The sequence below is a fragment of the Nycticebus coucang genome, chromosome 20, assembly GCF_027406575.1.
Source record: "Nycticebus coucang isolate mNycCou1 chromosome 20, mNycCou1.pri, whole genome shotgun sequence".
NCBI classification, from domain to species: Eukaryota; Metazoa; Chordata; class Mammalia; order Primates; family Lorisidae; genus Nycticebus; species Nycticebus coucang.
Genome location: NC_069799.1, coordinates 366,805 through 387,881, shown reverse-complemented (window position 1 = coordinate 387,881; position 21,077 = coordinate 366,805). Strand labels below are relative to the sequence as shown.

Here is a 21,077-nt window from a genome sequence, read left to right as displayed (position 1 = left end):
AAATCAAAATGAATATTTCTATCTCATTGTCATAAAATGAACAGTGTTTTTAAAACCTACATGACATATTTGTGTATATATATATATATATTTGTTTAAAATTTTATAAGCATGGAGCAATATCTGGAAGAATGTGTACCAGACTCCTAATGAGGCATGAGTTTAGGGGCTAGTAGCAGGGGAGGTGCTGATAGGGGTGGAAGGAAAGGAGGTTGAATAAGAGCTGGACACAATTATGTGTTAATATTGTTGTACACATAAGTATATAAGACTCAACAGAATCTTCTCTTGTCCTGCATTCTTGTTTATCTAGTCCTGTTTACAACAAAGCTTCTTAAGGTATGTTGACGGACTCTCTTCCATGAAATCTCTTTTTATTAAGATCACACATGATCTCACTGCCATATCTTTTTTTTTTTTGTTACCACAGGATTATTTATTTATTTATTTATTTATTTTTATTGTTGGGGATTCATTGAGGGTACAATAAGCCAGGTTACACTGATTGCAATTGTTAGGTAAAGTCCCTCTTGCAATCATGTCTTGCCCCCATAAAGTGTGACACACACTAAGGCCCCACCCCCCTCCCTCAAGATCTTTTAACTGTATTTTAGTCCTTGTCCTTTGAAACTCTGTATAGAATTTGATAATGACCATGTTCCTCCTCAAATTCTCTTGCCTTTGTTTCTGGGACATAATTCTCTTTGGCTTTCATTCAGCTTCCCAGACTGTTCATTCTCCATTTCCTTATGGACTCTTCCTATTTTCTTCATTTCCTTCCCATATACCCTTGTGTTAGTTTTCCCAAAGGTTTTACTCTATGAACCTTCTTCTTATGCTACATATTCTCCCAAATAAATGCCACTCATACTTTTAACTATAATTCATATGATGAGGAGAAATATCTCAGACCTTTCTCTTAAGTTTCAACTTATATATTTGACTACCCTGTGGATATTACTGCCACTTAGATTTCCTCACAGAAATCTCAAAAAAATCATGCCCAAATGGAACTTCCCCCATTTACATTTGTCATCTTATTTTTCCTTTGTTTGTTTTGTTTGTTTTGAGATACTCTCAAGCTATCGTTCTGGGTAGAGAGTTGTCTCACAGCTCATAGCAACCTCAAACTCTTGGGCTTAAGTGGTTCTCTTGCCTCAATTTCCTAGGTACCTGGGACCACAGGCACCCACCACAACGTCCAGCTATTTTTTGGTTGCTGTCGTCATTGTTGTTTTAGCTGGCCCAGCCCAAGCTCGAACCTGCCAGTCTTGGTGTGTGTGGCCAGCGTCCTACCTACTGAGCTATGGGTACTGCCCATCTTATTTTTCTTAATGGTAACTTGATACATCTGTATACTATATGTCATATAGCTGGGAGTCATCGTAAACTCTTCCTTTTTCTTCCACTCAACTATTCATTAACTATTTTTGAGTACTCGTTTTGTGAGATGTTGTTTAAGTACTGGGAAGAGAGCTGGTATTAATATGATCATTCATTAATCCCCAGGTGGCTACTTTCAAAATGTTCCTGTATTAGCTAAAAGTCCTTTGCACGTCTTTGTGCTGTGTAGAATTAAGATTATAATAGCTATTCTCCAAAAGAGGAGGGATAGAAAAAAAAGAGAAAGAAAAAAAAAAAACAGATAACAATAGCTGAAATTGCATCGCCTCCTATGAGAAAGTAAGATAATACAGTTTCAAAAGTAGAAAGGTTTTTGTTTTTGTTGTTTTGTTTTTGAGACAGTCTTAAGTTGTCGCCCTGGGTAGAATACTGTGGTGTCACAGCTCATAGCAATCTCAAACTCTCAGGCTCAAGCAATTCTCTTGCCTCAGTCTCCCAAGTAGCTGGGCCTACAGGCGCCAACCACAACGCCCCAGCTATTTTTTGTTATTGCAGTTGTCGTTGTTTAGCTGGCCTGGCCTGGGTATATGTGCTTGTCGCCCTACCCACTGAGCTACGGGTGCGGAAAAGTAGTAAGTTTTTTATATGGTATGTTAATTTTATTTATTATGGCTACAAAGTCTTTAATTTTGGTCCCTTGAGAAAATTATAGCTGCAAAAAGCATCTTTTGTTATAAACTTCCTATATAAACTTTCCATTTGTTGTAACAAATTTTCCCACAAAAGAAGAAAGCTATCTTATTTGAACTTAAAAGTTTAAGTAGAGCAGAACACATCTAAAACCTTCTTGATTTTCACTGATCTTGATTGTGCCATGTCTTCATCAGCTATGTATTGATTTTTCAGAATATTTATTTTCCACATGGTGAATGTGCCTGAATTATTGCTTGATCCAAGTTCCTCAAGAAATGATGCAAAAATCATCAGTAAGTATCATACAAAGATTTTGAAGTTACTGAAAAAGACTGATGAAGATACCTGAAATTTACTACTTAATTTACATGAGGTCCTTGTTAGACTTAGCTTTACCAGCTTCATCCAGTCTAAATTCAGAATATAATATTTAATGAAGAATTAACTGTCCATAGATGCTTCTGTTTGTGAAGTCTGATAACATTGTTATTAATCTGATACAGCATGTCATCCATGTGACAGATGCACTTTAAGTGTAAAGATAGAGAATAACTAAAACTATGAATTTCAGAACTTAATAAACTTGGAGTAGATAAAAGTGGTTCAATTAAGCATTGTGATTTATGCCAGTGCCACTTAAGAGTAGCTGTTCCAAAAACTGTTAACAGTCCTTCAGATGAGGAATTTGTGTTAGAATGTAAATCAAATCAATGCGCTGCTTTCTTTCATCAAAGAGGATGAAATAGTATGGGTAAATATCAGCTGACATAAACAGTGTGCTTGGGGCCATAATTGATTTCTACTTTGGTACAAGCTCCTGATTTTATTACCAGTCAGTAATGGACAATTTTCAGACCAGTCCTACTTCATGGACCACACTTGGAGTAGCAGTTTTATGTTGTGCATATCAGACATTTACGATACTGTTGCAGGAATACATATCCTGGTTAATATAGCTTATTTGTATATAAATGTGTGGCACTTTTAAATTTGCATAACTCTTTAGTCTTTTTCCCCTTAACTTCTGCCTTTTTCCCACAATCTAGTTCTACATTACGTTACTGTACAGAAATTCTATCTAATAAAAGTGCTTGCTGCAAATAACGGGTTCTTGGTACCATGCTGAGAACTCAGTCATATTCAGAGAGCTACATCTTGCTTATAAACCATAATTATGGAATGGAGAAGTAGGTAACTCTGTGTCAGATAGTGTCCCCTCATTACTTTTCTGACACTGGTTAATTGCCAAAGCAGAGATTTTGTTACCTTTGCCAGACGCTGATTTTTATTACTTAAATAAAGTTCCCAGTGGACAAGATTTAAAATGCCAGTCATTGGGTGGTGCCTATGGCTCAAAGGAGTAGGGCACCAGCCCCATATGCCGGAGATGGCGGGTTCAAACCAGGCCCCAGCCAAAAACTAAAACTAAAATAAAATAAAATGCCAGTCATTGTTAAAAGAGCTATTCACCTTTTCTTACCTTAGTTTGCCAGTAATCTGGCTTTTTTTATTAAACAGCTATTATAAACTTTCTTCACTTGTATACTTCAAGTTAATTGAGAAGATGCTCCATCATAAAAGACAAGCTACTTTTAGAGTCTACTGTAAGATTAGGAGACGTTTTAAAAATACAGTGATTTATTGTTACCCACTGATGTTCATGTGGTGCATTTCTGTGTTGTAAAATACACAAAATGACCAGTACTTTGAAGCCTTATTTTCTCAGTGTTAAAATAGCAAATATATATAAGTATATTGTCATAAGTTGTGAACTTCCCCAGTTTTATATTTCAGGAACTATGAAAATACAGTTATTAGTACATACTTATCTGAGTTATGACAGTTAATAACTCCAGAGATTCCCCAAAGTATTCAAAGTTATTTAAGTAAAAATATACCAAATTTTTTTTGTCTGATCGATTCTGTGATGTTAATGGTTTAATCATTGTAGGAAGAAGCATCACCTTAGGAAGTTTTAAACAAAGCAGACTTTTTAACTTTAGAAGTTTAATGACAACAGGAAGAAGTTATACAGAGTGTTTTTAGAGTATCTAAATATATATCAACAAATTTGAACATTAGAAATTTAGACGTGGCTGGGCAGCGCCTGTGGCTCAAAGGAGTAGGGCGCCAGTCCCATATGCCGGAGGTGGCGGGTTCAAACCCAGCCCCTGCCAAAAACCATACAAAAGAAAAGAAGTTTAGACGTGGTAAAGCATTTTATATAGACTAAAGAAGTTTACAAAAGATTTTTCCTTAACTTGTAAAGTTAAAATGTAAATAGTGTTTTTTCTTCTTTCAAAATGGCATGTCTTAATAAATAGAGTGTATTGTTAGATAATATGGGTGTAGGCCTAGTATAGAAAATCACAATTCATTTATATAAACCAAGAACCTTATTTTATTTAATTAGTACAGTTAACAGCCTTCTTTCTATTTTTGAAGTCGTTGAGTAGCAGTAAGCATGATGCTGGTGTTAAGTACCTTTTCCACATATCCTTGTGTCAGTGCTTAGAAGATATGAAATAGGCACTGAGTATCTGTTGTGTGCAGATGGCTGAGCATAGGAGAGGCCATGAGGTATTCTTTTACTTTATAACCAATTATTGAAGAAATTTTATTATAGTGTTTTGCACGCTCTACCTTTTCTCCTCTGCTTTGTAACATATGTGGTGTACATTACATGCACAGCTCTGAATTTTAATTTTAATTTCTTAAAATATGTAGTGTATCACCGATTTCTTCTACCTGTATCTTCAGCAAACAAAACAGTTCCTTTTTTTGAAAATCAATACTTTAAAAAAATACAGATTTTATTATGTGTTCTAATATGGATTAATTGTATAAGCCTAGTTCTAGTTGCAAAACCTAAGAATTGCTGATTTCAGGTAGAATTTTTTTTTTTAATTTTTTTATTAAATCATAACTGTATACAATGATATGATTATGGGGCATCATACACTCACTTCATAAACCATTTGACACATTTTTATCACAGTGGTTAACATAGCCTTTCCGGCGTTATCTCGGTTACTGTGCCAAAACATTTACATTCTACATTTACCAAGTTTCGCAAATACCCCTATAATATGCACCACAGGTGTGATCCCACCGATTCCCCTCCCTCTACCCACCCCCCCCTTTCCCACTTCCCCCTATTGTTAAGTTGTAGCTGGGTTATAGCTTTCATGTGAGAGTCCCAAATTAGTTTCATAGTAGGGCTGTGTACATTGGGTATTTTTTCTTCCATTCTTGGGATACTTTACTAAGAAGAATATGTTCCAGCTCCATCCATGTAAACATGAAAGAGGTAAAGTCTCCATCTTTCTTTAAGGCTGCATAGTATTCCATGGTATACATAGAATTTTTTTTTTAAAGAAAAATATGTCAAATTTTAAGTAAAGGAAAGAAATTATGAATACCTAAATTACTAGCACTGTAAAAATTAACTCTTTACCAGTGTCTATAAAAAAGTCAAAATATCTGTGACTTGCTCAAATATCAGAAAAATAAATGGGAAGTTGGCTGCAGCTACAGTATTCTCTGGATGGCTACAATTAATATGCCTTTAAAGTGTATGGTAATTAAAACGATAGCCTGTTAAATTCCTATCTTTGAAGTTCACATAAATACAGTAGTCAAAAGTTCAAGTGTATTTGCCCCCAACAGATAAAGTTATTTATTGCAAATACCAAAGATAGTAGGTTTTTAATTTAAAATGTTAGTTAGCTTGATGATTTTTCTTAAAAACTAAATTTTTACAAGTGCCTATCAACTTAAAGTGAGTCTGTCACATAATTATAGTAGTGGGATATTGCTGAATATTTAAAACTAACATTCTCTATTAAGGGTACATTTGGGCAGAACACTAAAAAAAAAGACCTTTGGCTTAAAATATTAATTATCTATGCATACATTTAAGTGAGTTCAGCTTTAGCTATATCATCCTGTCTGTAGAAAAATGTTTTATGTAGTCATGGTAACAAGGACCTCCATGTAATGCATATATTCATGATGAAATAGCTGAGACTGGGTGATTTTGTCAGTTTCCAATAGTGACGTCAAATTTTTGTAGTGATATAAATCCTGTTTTCAGAGGAAAAAAATCTTGATTTTTCTTCATCGAATCAATTTCTGTGTTACTGATAATTTAGTAGAAAGGCATTGTATGATGACTAATTGAGGGAGTATATACAGTGCTGTGCTACCTGATTTTATTTCTTACATAGATTTTGCTTTGAGACAAAGTAGTATTTTCAGCTTTCGATTATATTCTCTTCCTTTCCTACCTCATCCCTAAACTCTTAAGTGTAATTCTCTTACCAATATACTGTGTATTGATAGGAATACCAATGAAAATAAGTTCGTATCTCGCATACTTTTTCCAAATAAATGTATGACTACTCTACTCCTATAAAGTAGAATTAAAACATCTAACCTTAACTTTGGAGACTTGAGATTTAGAGGTGGGAATTTAGAAAAGACTTTTAAAAATTACCTAATATATTCCTGTCTCTCAGCTACATTTCTCTATGAATTTGGGGGTATAAAATCTGTAAAACGTTGTTTCCTAAAATGTAGGTATATTTCTCTAATGGCTACTTGTTTGGCTAGGTAACATAAATAACAGGTAACATTTACATAATCCTTAAATATATTAGTTTTGGTTAGTGAACTGTTGCATAACAAAGGGACCACTCAGTAGGAGACTGGAGAGGCCTGCTGCAGTTTAGGGAATATTATTACTCCCAATGAAGCCCCAGAGAATAGAGTCAGTTTGTTCAGGGGACAGACTCAGCTGAAGACAGAGTAGAGATAACCATAGTTCACTCACTATAAATAGGCCTCTCAAAGGAGACTCTCCACAAAGCCACTGAGGAAACAAATTATTTCTTTTATTGATATGAAAAGAAGTCCAGAGATTGCAGGAAAATCAACTGGGCAAAAGATAAGAAGGCCTGAGGTGAACAGACAACACTTAATCTTAGAGAATTTAAATAATATAGGAAGCAGAAGGGTAAGTTCTCACTATTCTTGGAGGCTACCAGAAAGCAATAGGTCCATCAACAATTAACAACAAAAAGCTGCTTCATTAAAAGAGTAATCGGAGACCAAGAAAGTTTTTGGGATTCAAGATAATGTATGATTACTAAAGTCATATTCTATAAAAGACCAAAGAGGTAAACATTGCTAAGGATCTGATTTGACACCTAAGAAGAGGGCAACATATGAAATATACAGAAAACTGAGGTATTGGAAATATGAGGAAAATAGTTTAAAAAATACCCAGCATATATATTATTCATCTTTCGAAAAGAGCAAATGTTGAGAAGAAAATATTTTTTTAATTGAAGAAAATGTCTCTTAACTGAAGAAAGTTTAAAATAAAGGGGAATTTATTTTAAACCTAGAATTCCATTCCAGTCATTTCAGGTATCAGGGCTAAGAAAAACATCCCTGGGCTGGGCATGGTGGCTCAGGCCTGTAATCCTCACACTGTGGGAGGCTGAGGCGGGTGGATTGCCTGAGTTTAGGAGTTCAGAACTAGCCTGAGCAAGAGTGAGAATCCATTTCTAAAAAAAACAGCTGGGTGTTGTGGCAGGTGCCTGTGATCCCACCTACTAGGGAGGCTGAGGCAAGAGGATCACTTGAGCCCAATTGTTTGAGGTTGCTGTGAGCGATGACAGCACAGCACTCTATGGAGGGTGACAAAGTGAGACTTTTTCTCAAAAAAAAAAAAAGAACACCTAAGTGAAATAAATGCAAAATAAAGAAAAAAAAATCTTTGGACATACTTTCTATTCCCATGTGGAAAACATTATTCAAATATATTACTTTTTGGTGACACAAAATGCAAGTCTAAGACATAAAGACTAAGAATACTGATGAAAAATTCTAGAATCACAGCAGTGAAAGTTGGCACATTCTATAACAAAATCAGAGAACTTGGCTCGGTGCCTGTGGCTCAAGTGGCTAAGGCGCCAGCCACATACACCTGAGCTGTATGGGTTCAAATCCAGCCCGCCAAACAACGACAGCTGCAACCAAAAAATAGGCAGGCGTTGTGGTGGCGCCTGTGGTCCCAGCTACTTGGGAGGCAGAGGCAGGAGAATCGCTTGAGCCCAGGAGTTGGAGGTTGCTATGAGCTGTGATGTGACAGCACTCTACCCAGGGTGACAGCTTGAGGCTCTGTCTCAAAAAAAAAAAAAAAAATTCAGAGAACTTTGTGAAGAATGTTACCAAGAAAAGAGTAGCTTCTGCTCTCTCACCCCTCTCTCTGTCTCTCGGTCTCCGTCTCTCTCCCTGCCCCCTTTCCTCTCTCTCTCTTTTCTCCCCTCTCTCTCTTTCTCTCCTCACTCCTCCTTGGTATTATCCTGCAACATCCCCCCCTCAGCAATAAAGAACTTTCGTACAAGCAAAAAAAAAGAGAAAAGAGTAGCTTCTAATATACATATTATCTGAATTAGATTCTAAGAGTACACTGTCATGCTATTGATGATATAATCAAGAAATTTTATTCTGAGGAACAAGTGAAAAAAGCAAAACCTCCAGAGAAAATAAATTATATAAACATATCATGGGCTTAAATATGAAGCAGGCTGAAATATGCTGTGGTTTTAGACTCCTCATGGAGTAAAAGCATGTTTTCTGAAATGACAATATTAGGTCAGGTCATTTAAAAAGGAGGACAAGCCTGAGGTTTAGAAATACTGTTTATTATCTCTAAGTCAGTTAAATTTAAATAAAATCAAAAGTAATAATTTTAATTTTTATTTTTTGAGACAGTCTCACTTTGTTGCCCTGGGTAGACTGTCGTGGTATCATAGCTCACAGCAACCTCAAACTCCTGGGCTCAAGCAATCCTCCTGCTTCAGCCTCCCTAGTGGTTTGGGACTATAGGCACCCACCACAACACCCAGCTGTTTTTTAGAGATGCGGTCTCACTCTTGTTCAGGCGAGTCTCAAATTCCTAAGCTCAAGCCATCCACCCACCTTGGCCTCTCAGAGAAAAGTAATAATTTGAAATGAGCTATAAAGAATACTTCAGTTGTAGGATTATTTTACAGGTGGTATTCAACAACTTCTTTACCCATTACCATTTTCCTTGTTTTCTAACATGAAGTTTTACTTCTATAACAAAACAATAAATGTTATTTTAAAATAAATGAAAAAAATACTAAAGTACAGCATTCACCTATCTGAATAAAAATATATAAACAAATACCATTTCAAAGGTAAAGATAGTTTTTTCTTAGTAGTATTCCTAGTGTTAAAAGAATACTTAATTCTAGTTGAGTACATTACACACAAAAAAGAGAAAATTTGATACAGGGATTTGACAACACAGATCAACTTATAAACATTTTTTCTACTCTGTTCTCTGAATGGCTACATTAATCATAAAAGCTCAGACTTTAGCACTCTTAGACTCTCATCTCTAAAATCAGAGATTCTTGGCTCTCAAATTTTGGGCATATTAGTTATAGTTAACCTGTTTACACTAAGGTTCTATATCTGTAAAATAGGAATTATAGTACATACCTCATGGAGTGGGTGATAAGGTTTAAATAAAGTTTATAAAGAAATGTACATAGAATATTAAGTGGCACAGAATTTGCACTTGATAAATACTAGCTTTACAAATAGTGAAAATCTGGCTACTCTTTCTCTGAAAGATAGCCACTGCCCTGGCTATGGGACAACCTTTTTTTTTTTTCTATCTTTAATAAACTTGGGTTTTTTTGGAAGACAGATTCTGACTATGTCGCCCTCGGTAGTGTGCTGTGGTGTCACAGCTCGCAGCAACCTCAAACTCCTCAGCTTAAGCAATTCTCTTGCCTCAGCCTCCCAAGTAGCTGGGATTATAGGTGCCCACCACAATGCCCAGCTATTTTTTTTTTTTGCAATTGTCGTTGTTTAGCTGGGCCCGGCTGGGTTCAAACCCACCAGCCTTAGTGTATGTGGCTCGCGCCATAACCACTGTGCTATGAGCACTGAGCCTAAACTTGTTTTTTCTTTATAAAAAAATAAAAACAGTGAAAATCTGCAATAGTTACCATATTAGAAATTTATTTAAAGTATCTAGATCCAAACTTTATATGATAACTGCAGGCTTATAATCTTTAAATACAGTCATTTGTACCCTGTTTTCCCGAAAATAAGACATCCTCCGAAAATAAGACCTACTTACAGGACAGATAAGACGTCCCCTGAAAATAAGACCTAGCACATCTTTGGGAGCACACCTTAAAATAAGACACTGTTTTCGGGGAAACAGGGTATTTGACATTATAGAGATAGAAAATCTAATCCAAGTTTAATAATCTATAATCATTTAAGGTGATCAAGACATGCACTTTGCATTTGCACTTGATAAATACTAGCTTTGGAAGTTCTGATTAAGATGTAGTAATCTGGGCAGCGCCTGTGGCTCAGTGAGTAGGGTGATGGCCCCATATACCAAGGGTGGCAGGTTCGAACCCAGCCCTGGCCAAACTGCACCCCAAAAATAGCTGGGCGTTGTGGCAGGCGCCTGTAGTCCCAGCTACTTAGGAGGCTGAGGCAAGAGAATCATCTAAGCCCAGGAGCTGGAGGTTGCTGTGAGCTGTGATAGCACAGCACTCCACCAAGGGCAACAAAGTAGGACTCTGTCTCTAAAAAAAAAAAGATGTGGTAATCTTATATGTGAAAGAGGTTTTTTATCCTATTTTTATGAGATATGTATTTATGTTTTGAATATGAATCTCTTAAAATCAAGTATAGACAGATACTAAGCCCATATTTAAAATTTCAGTTTTAATCTCAGTTGAATGTGTTTAACAGCATTGTTATTTTTTATTCAAAACACTGTTTATGTAAATTAATTACAATAAATTTCATTTAAAATAATACTTTATTCTAGAGCCTAGATTCTTGTGGCTGAGGTGTTTTTCTCAACATACTTAATCATTAAAAAAAAGTAGAAGGTATTCATTTGAATACTTCATGCTTAATCACAAAGTATGGAATAATTTTGAGTATACAGTTCATCTTGGCTGTATTCAATGCCTTTTTTATATATTCAGAAGTAACAGCATGATTGTTTGTGAGTACCAGTTTTGGAGTCACAGAAACTTGGATTTGAAGACCTACTTCTGCCACTTACTAGCTTTTTGCTCATGGAAAAGTTTATTGTTAATATTACTAACGTTATATAGTAGTGGTTCTTTATAGACTCAACACATAGTATTCATTTTAACCTTTTCCTAGGCCTTATTTCCAGTGAAAAGTTTTCTTCAACTTATTTAGCTGTAGAAACTTTTTAAAAGCATTACATACCGGCATTGCAAGTTAATGCTAAATTGCAGTTAGCAAATGAAACAAATATATTATCGTATACCTCCCCCAATCTCCACTCCCATTTCCTTTTCTCCTGTTTGTGGAATATTGAAAAGTATTTTATACAAATGACTATTAATTATGCCTTGTACTTTGATGAAAATATAAATTTCACCAAACACTAATTATAAAATAATAGATGCAAGAAAATTGTTTCTCAATTCACTGTATTTCTTCTGTGCCTTACTGACTCCCTGTGCCTCCCCTTGCCCCAAGAAAAGTCTGTATCTGCATATGTGCATTATTTACTGAAAGACTGGGGTTTTCATTGCCTTCATTCTGAAAGGACCATATACTTCCATTGTAGCCTTGTAGTAAGGGAAATAGTTCCTGCAGTTGGCTTGAGTCTTTGTCTTCAGTCTCATAGTAATAGTACAAGGTTAACAAATAAGAAAAGTTACGGGATGGATTTCTGGCCTTTTTAAGTTAACATACGTGTTTTAGAAATATTTGATGTTACACATATATATTACTGAAATGATTTTAATTTACATAATACATTCTTCTCTTTCTTCTAGGTGATGAGTTAATGTTTATTAGATGGCATAGTATATACCAGTTATTCGCATAATGGTATAACCAATTTTTTGCATAAATTAGTTCATTTAATCCTCACAACAGCCCTTTTGAGTGTTTTCCCTAATCATAGATCACTGACCATTAAATGGCAAAGCAAAAATTTAAATATGGGGATAGTGCCAGAATCTGTGTGCTTTTCTACTATACCAAGCTGATTGTTACTAAGTGTAGGAAGTCAGGGTCAGATGGTCTTCTTATCAGTATATAACTGAAATATTATTTTGATATGCATTTATTTGATTTAACTATACTACTGTTAAGAAGTGTGCCATGACTAAATGTTCATTGTTGTTTGCATATAATACTTTCTGTTCAGCAAAGAGGATGCTGAAAATGAAATAAGTTAATGATGCTTTTTTGGCCATAGAGTCTACCATTAACTATAAAATAAATCCTTGGTGAAAGAATACATTTTCATACATGTACATAATGTGTTCCTAAAAATGTACTTACTTGTTTATTATCTGATTTTGTACTCAGAAAATAAAGACAATTACTTGAACTTTTTAAAACTTAGTAGATATGTTTATAACTTTTTATTTGTTTTATTCTGCATATTGTATAATATTTAAAACATTTAAAAATAGATTAATTTTATTTTAAGTAAATTAGTTTTACTTTTTTGTTACAGAAAATTTCAAGTATTTATAAAAGTAAAAAGAATGCTATTAATAATTCATGTGTTGTACCTATAATTACCCAGTTTTGATAGTTACCACCACCTAAGAGCTAATTTTGTTTGGCCCTCTGTTCATTTTTTCCCACTCCATTATTTTGGAGTCATTTTAATTAAAAATATTTCAGTAGATAACTCCTAAAATGATAGGGCTGTTTTTTTTTTTATTGTGGTTGTAACTATAATATCATAATTATACCTAGGCTAAATTAATTAATTGATTATTATTACTTGTAAATACCCAGTTAAATTGTTCTAGGTTCCAATTAATTTATAAAATCATAAATTTTTGTAAAAATGTTCTGTGCTCAAAATCAGAATCCAGATATTTCTATATATTGCAGTTGGCTGACATGTCTCTGCGTATCTTTTAATCAATAGGTATCTCCCTCCTTCCTTTCTTAAGTTCTTGCAGTTTTTTGTTGAAATTACCTGATCATTTGCCTGGCAAATTCCAGGAGTCTGGATTTTACTTATTGCATCTTCATGATTTTATTTAAGGCAGTTATTTTTCTGAGTCTTTTCTTATCTCAATTTCAATATTGGAAAGAAAAACTTGTGGGGATTTAATGGTTGTTATCAATTATCTTAATTTTTGTTAAGGCTGAGGTGAACATTGAACTTCTTTTGAAACACATTTGTAGCACTTACTGACATAAACTTGCTGTATGAATTTATTCAAATCCTTTAGGTGCTGATTTTGCCCAAACCTCAAACATGTTGCCGGACCCTTCCTCCCTTCCCTCCCTCCCTCCCCTCCCTCCCTATATAGCATATAGATGAAATGTTAACACCTGTTCAAATTGGAGAGCTTGGAGGAAACATCAACAATGAATTAGACAGCCAGTGGTTGCCACCTTGATACTATACAAAATCGTATAGTGGATAAATTTGTATTACCGTGTTTTGCTGTGTATAATGCACTCCCATATATAATGTGCACCCATGTTTTGGGCCCAAATTTTCAGAAAAGCACCCTTGAGAAAATAAACAGCAAGTTCTTGAAGCAGATTAAAAGTGCTATTCCGTGAACACATGAATGATAAAAGAGTCAAATAGCCTAACTGATGCCATCAAGAAAGTTTGAGTGGTCTCGATAGAAGACAAACCATAAAATAAACCAAAGCAATGCAAAGCAAAGCAAAATAAAAGAATAGAATAAAATAAAATATTAAATTAAATAAAATGCCACATCATTTGCTTAAGCCAAAGCCTAATCCAGAGCTTTTCTTCAATTCTATGAAGTCTAAGAGAAGTGAAGAAGCTGGAAAAGAAAAGTTGGGAGCTATTAGAGGTTAGTTCATGAGAATGAAGAGAAGATATCATCTCTATAACATAAAAGTGCAAGGTGAAGCAGCAAATGCTAGTGTAGAAGCTACAAGTTATCTAGAAGATCTAGCTGAGATAACTGATGAAAGGTGACCACTAAAAAACAGATTTTCAATCAGTCTTCTATTGGAAGAATTTGCTATCTAGGACTTTCATAGCTTGAGAGGAGAAGTCAATGCCGGGCCTCAAAGCTACAAAGGACAGGGTGACTCTTTTGCTAGGAGATAATGCAGCTGGTTACTTTAAGTTGAAGGCACTGCTCGTTTATTGTTATGAAGGTCCTAGTAGCCTTAAGAATTGTGTCCACTGACAGATGAATGGATAAAGAAAATGTGGTGCAATGGAATGTTATTCCGTTTTTAAAAAGAGGGAAACCCTCTTATTTGTGACAATGTGCATTAACCTGGGGAACATTAAGCTAAATGAAATAAGCCAGGAAGAGAAACAGAAATAGTGAATGATCTCTCTTATATATGAAATCTAAAAATATCAAAGTCATAAATGCAAGAATACATTAGTGGTAGCTAGGGCCTAGGGGTGAAGGAGATGGGGAAATCAAAAGGTGCAAAATTTCAGTTAAATAGGATGAATAAGATCTGGGGATCTAAAGTATACAACATAATGATGATAGTTAATAACACTGTACTGTGTACTTGAACTTTAGTAAGAGAGCCGATCTTAAATGTTAATGTTTAAAAAATTAAATAAAGTAGGATGAAATAAAAGATAAAATAGGTAGCTAACTAGGTGAGGTGATAAACATGTTAGCAAGCTTGATAGTGGTAATTATTTCACATTGTATAGGTATATCAATACTTCATCTTTTGTACCTTAAATATTAAATGCAGAATGTTTATATAAACAAATTTATTCTCATAGATCTAGAGGCTGAGACATCCAAGGGCAAGGCACCGGAAGATTTCATCTCTGGTGAGGGCCTAACTCCTATTGGGGGTGGGGACTCATTCTAGCACTTTGAGAATTCATACATGGCAACCATATCTGGTTACAAAACTGACATTTGCTGCAACAAATAAAGGCAAGTGTTGGGCTAAATGAGCCCCTTTTTCCTTCTGTCTTTGAGAAAGACCTTTTCTTCCCTTTTCATCTATTTTTTCTTTTTCTTTATTTATTTTTATTTATTTGGAGACAGAGTCTCACTTTGTCCCCCTGGGGTTGAGTGCTGTGGCATAATAGCTTACAGCAATCTCAAACTCTTGGGCATGAGTGATCCTCTTGCCTCAGCCTCCCAAGCAACTGGGAATACAGGTGCTCACCACATGCCCAGCTATTTTCTTAGAGATGGTGTCTCATTATAGCTCAGGATGGTCTCAAACTCCTGAGCGCAAGCAATCCACCGGCCTTGGCCTCCCAGAGAGCTAGGATTACAGGCATGAGCCACAAGGCCCAGCATATTTTTTCATCTTAAGCTTTAGTGCTAAAATATTTAGCTATTTTATACATGTTATTGTTTTCTTAGTTTATTCTCTGTTCCACCAGACATTTATTTTTAATTTTCCTAAGTAATTTTATATTCCTTATTGTTTCCATCACTTACTGTTTTTATGTTCCAAATGAATGTCCTTTCATATTTTAATGGACATGAATATGCTTTATAAATACTAAAAAAAAAATCCATTTTTAAAGTAATTAACTGAATGCAAATTCTCTCTTCAACATTTTATTGGTGTTAGTGAGCATTGCCCTCAAAGGAGTTGATAGAGAAGCTTTATCAGATTTCTTTCCTTTGTTTTTGTACTTTCAGTTTTTGCTGGGGCTGGGTTTGAACCCACCACCTTCAGTATATGGGGCCTGCGCCCTACTCCTTTGAGCCACAGGTGCCGCCCTATCTGATTTTTTTATCAGAGGAACCTGGTGAAAGGATGGAGGCCTGAGGTGGAGGGCACTCAGTCAGAGGAGCAGGGGAAGCCAACGGGCTTGGTGACGGGGTGGAGGCCAGAGGTGGAGGGCACTCAGTCACAGGAGCCTGGGAAGCCAATGGGGGCACTATGGATGCAGCATCTTGCCCACGGGAAACGTGTGGCTGGGTGGCTCTAGAAGATGTTCTTTTGAATACTTTAAGACGACAACCAGTGCCTTCACTGAAAAGCTGAAGAAAAGAGGCCTTGTCACGGGCCGGCCCCAGTTGGCTGCAGAAGATAGGAGTAGATGAGGCCCAGGATAGGCAAGTGTCATAATCTTGGGTAGAGTCAGGGTGCTTCCAAGGAGGATGGTGTTCCAGGGGAGCAGTGGGGGCGGGGCTTCCAGGAGAAGGGTGGGGCACACTGGCCATGCCCCTCCACTGCCCCACCCTGTGACCTCACAATCTTCTCCCCCACCCCCAGGTCAACTTCTGGCTGCTCTGTGGCTCTGTGGCTCTGAGATCTGGTAGGAAGGAAAGTAGAGAAGGGGAAGTTTGAAGGTTCTTTACCTTTGTAGAAGTGAAAGCAGGTCTTGAGTCAACTCCAATTCTTTCGGCTATCTCTACAGGCTAGAAATTAGGAGCGAGTTAAGACGGAGAAGGGAGGGGCCTCTATGTCTTACCTCTTGCTGAGAGGATGTCCCTCTAGGGCAGAACGTGGGGGATTAAATGTATAAAGTATACATCTATCACCACCCACCCCCTCTTCCTGGTCCTACACCTGCCCTGTGGGGAGAATGGGAGAAGGGGGAGCTTGGCTTCAGGAGGACTCAGGCTTAGCAAAGTCAAACGGCTTGTCTACAGTTCAGCCTCCAGGCCCCAACTCCACAAAGAGTTATGGGCCCCCAGGCCCCCCCCTCCATCGCCCCCTACTGGACAGCACCCATTCCTGGCCTTTGGCTTCATTCCCAGTGCAGAAGATGAGACGTCCCAGGTTCAGGTCTCCTTCCCCAGTCTCCCTCTCAGGGCAGGCCACTGATACCCTGGGAGATGTGGGGCTTGTCCCTCAGGGAAAGGCAAGGTCAAATACACCGGGGGCTCTAGACGGAGCAGTGGAATCTTACTTTTCAGAGGGAAGTTCTTCTTCCTGCTCTTGGGCCTCCGCTTCTCCACGTGGCGCTGAAAGACCAGAAAGATTGAGGGTCTGAGCTCAGGCACCAGCCACTGGAAGGTGACTGACAACTTATGAACTAGGGAGATCTTAACTTTCTCCTAACCCCGCCCTGGCCCCTGGGTCCCTGGTCCCTGAGACCCTGTTTGATTTTGCCCTCACATCTCCTGTGCACCCACAAAAGCGGTCTGAGAGCTTCTGATAGAAACCCTGGCCACTCCTGCTGTAACCAGCCCTGCCTGCATCTAGAAGGATGAGGCTATTTCCCATCCCAGGAAGCTATTTAATTTGGAAAAGTAGAAATAATGGAAAAGAGAATTCTCCTTTGTTGGGTCTGGGCAGAGGGTTCCTTACCTCCTTGGTGTTTCTTTCCTGATTGGTAGGTGGTAGGGATAAAAATCCCCAAAGGCAGGGGAGTAATAGAAGGAAGAGAACCAGTCCACACAGGATGCCCAAGATGATATCGGTCATCCAAGGAGTGGAGCTGCAGTTGAGAGATTCGGCTGTTTCTAACGTTCTTCAGAGACAGATACTTCTCCATCTTCCAAATCGCACGCGCTGCTGCACTAAAGCAACTCAACTCTGGGCGTTCCTTTGGGCCTACTTATCTTGGGCCTAGGCTTACATCACAGACCTGAGGCTACTTCATCATAAAGAGCTCCTGAGGGTGGGGGAGGGGCAATAACAGGAGGCAGCTGAACCATAGTCTCTCTCCCATCACTGTGCCCAGCTGATTCCTCTACCCTTGGTCCTTCAAACTCTACCCTCTCATCCTGCCAGAAACAGATCCTGGTCAATTATTTATTCACTCCTCCTGAGACCAGACATTACCTGGTTCCTTTTATACACTGGAGATCTTCACTTGAGCTACATCCACTTTACAGCCCTTGAAAATCTAAAGGTGACTCTGGAAATTTGGCTGTTTGTGTGTTGGGTTTACTCTCAGAATCTTCATTGTCCTTAATTCCAGGTTTCCCACACAATGTTTTTGTCTAATATTCATCAGGGACAGCTTAAATATCTTTTACACCTATTTAGTTTTGTGAATTTTGAGTATTTCTAAACCATTTTCAACCAGAGGGATTACACACATAAAATTGAAATAATTATTTAAAATTCATAATTCTAATTAGGAAAGAATTATAGTCAAACCTTCAGATATTACTGTAAATGCTAAACATTTGGGCTTAGTAAAGCTTAAACTGCACAAAGACTTTTGGAAATGCTCTACAGGCACAACTCACAGATATTTTGGGATTGGTTCCAGACCACTACACTGAAGCAAATACATCAACAAAAATCACACAGAATTTTTGGTTTTACAGTGTGTATAAAAGCTATGTAGTCTAGTGTATATATAGTATTATGTCAAAAACAATGGACATACCTTAATTTGAAAATACTTTACTGTTAAAAAATGCTGAGAATCATCTACCCTACAGCAAGTCATAATCTCCACAAGGTGGGGGCTCTGCCTCTGCGTTGATGGCTACTGACTGATCAGGGTGGTGGTTTCTGAAGGTTGAGAATGTGGTAATTTCTTAAAATAGACAACAATGAAGTTTACTTCTTTTATAAATTAATATGAAGGCACAGATGATGAGGCTATATTGTTTTCATTGTAAAGTCCATGTTGTAGTTGTTACCCTCACCCAGGAAGTGTGCCATAAACCCTTACATGGTCCCTGTTAGGTGAGAGCACAGCAATCCTCCTGCTTTCTCCATAGCTTCCCCACCCCCACTTGAGTTTGTGTTTTTCTCTTGTAAGGGTGTGTATTTGTTCATCTACTGGTTTCATATTAATATTGAATACATTGTATACTTGCTTTTCCATTCTTATGATTCTTTATTAAGAAGAATGCTCTCCAATTCCATCCAGGTTAATACGAAATATGTAAAGTCTCCATCTTTCTTATGGCTGAATAGTGTTCTGTGGTATACTTATGCCAGAGTTTATTAATCTATTCATGTGTTGATGGGCAATTGGGTTGATTCCACATCTTGGCAATTGTATATTGAGCTAGTGTATATGTCCTTAAGATAAAATGATTTTTTCTTCTGAGTAGATATTGAATGTGGGATCAAATGGGAGATTTACTTTAAGTTTTCTGAGGATTCTCCACAAATTCTTTCCAAAGAGGCTGTATCAAGTGAAACTTCCACCAACAAAGTGTTTCCTTTTCTCCACACCCTCACCAGCATCTGCAGCTTTGGGACTCTGTGATGTGGGCTATTCTCTCTGAGGTTATATGATATCTGAAGGTGGTTTTGATTTACATTTCTCTGATAGTTAGGGATGATGAGCATTTTTTCATGTTTGGCCATTTTTCTGTCTTCTTCAGAAAAGGCTATGTTTATATCTCTTGTCCAGTGATAAATGGGACTGTTTGCCCCCTTTTTTTGTTGATTAATTTAAGATCTCTGTAGATTCTAGTTATCCCCTTTGTCAGAATGGTAACATGTAAATATCTTTTCTCAGTCTAAAGGGTGTCTGTTTCCTTTAATTGTTGTGCCCTTAGCCATACAGAAGCTTTTTAGCTTAATTAAGTCCCATTTACTTATTTTTGTTGTTACTGCAATTGCCAATGGAGTCTTCTTTACAAAATCTTTCCTTAGGCCAATGTCATCAAGAGTTTTTCCCACACTTTCTTTAAGGATTTTTATTGCTTCATGTCTTAGTTTAACTCTTTTATCTGTCAGGAGTCCATTTTTGTTGATGGTGAGAAATGAGGCCTACTTTCAGTCTTTTACATGTGCTTATCCAGTTCTTCTAGCACAGAGGTTCTCAACCTGTGGGTCGTGACCCACAGGAACTGTATTAAAGCGTTGTGGCATTAGGAAGGTTGAGAACCACTGTTCTGGCACCATTTGTTGACTAGGATTTCTTTTCCCCAGTGTATGATTTTGGTTTTTCAAAGATCAGATGGAAATATGAGGCTGTTTTCATCTTTAGCTTTTCTATTCTGTTTCATAGATCTATGTTTCCATTTTTATGTCAATACCATGCTGTTTTGATCATTATGGACTTAAGTATAACCTGAAGTCTGGTATAGTGATGACTCCAGATCTGCTTTTATTGATAAGAATTGTGTTGGCTTTATGGGTTCTTTTTCTTTTCTTTTCTATTTATTTTTTTTTTTTGTGGTTTCATACAAAACAAAGAACTATTTTTCACATTATTCAAAGTGTGATGTTGGCATTTTAATGAGGATTGCATTAAATCTGTAGATTGCTTTGTGTAAGTAAAGACATTTTCCCAATGTTGATACTTCCCAGCCATGAGCATGGTATGTTCTTCCATTTGTTAATGTCGTCTGCTATTTCTTTCCTCAGGGTTTCAAAATTATCTCTATAGAGATCCTTCACATCCTTTGTTAGATATGTTCTCACGTACTTCATTTTCTTTGAAGCTACTGTAAAGGGTATTATGTTCTTGATTTGCCTGTTAGCTCAGTTGGCATATACAAATGCTACTGATTTTTGAACACTGATTTTATACCCTGCTTTGTTACTGTATTTCTGGATCATGTCCAGGAGTCTTGGGGTTGAGTGTCTGGGATTTTCTAAATATAAAAACGTATCATAGGCAAAGAACAAGAGTTTGATATCCTCTTTCTGCATTTGGATGCCCTTAATATCTTTCTCTTGCATGATTGCTTTGGCTGGAACTTCCAGAACTATGTTGAATGGTAGTGGCAATAGTGGACATCTTTGCCTGATTCCAGTTCTAAGTGGAAAAGCTTTCAGTTTTAAGTCATTCAGTATGATATTGGCTGTGGGTTTGTCACAAATGGCTTTTATCAGTTTAAGAAATGTGCCATCTATGCCTATTTTCTTAAGCATTCTTGTCAGAAAAGGATGCTAAATTTTGTCAAATGCTTTTTCCACATCATTGAGAGATATATATGGTCTTTGTTTTTGCTTCTATTTATATGGTGAATTACATTAATGGATTTGCATATGTTAAACCAATCTTTGGTCATTGTCTAGGGCCCAAGACTGAACTGCTGAGCTGGACGGAGCTCATAGTATTCGGCTGTGGGCCG

General features: G+C 36.9%; 1 long non-coding RNA gene across 1 annotated transcript in view; it reads left to right on the top strand.

The window, feature by feature from the left end:
* Positions 1-1,641: 1,641 nt before the first annotated feature.
* LOC128572302 (uncharacterized) overlaps positions 1,642-21,077 on the top strand; it is a 34,428-nt gene continuing 14,992 nt past the window's right edge. Inside the window, exon 1 of the long non-coding RNA XR_008376166.1 lies at positions 1,642-2,330. This is a non-coding gene — a long non-coding RNA (uncharacterized LOC128572302). The remainder of the gene's footprint in view (positions 2,331-21,077) is intronic.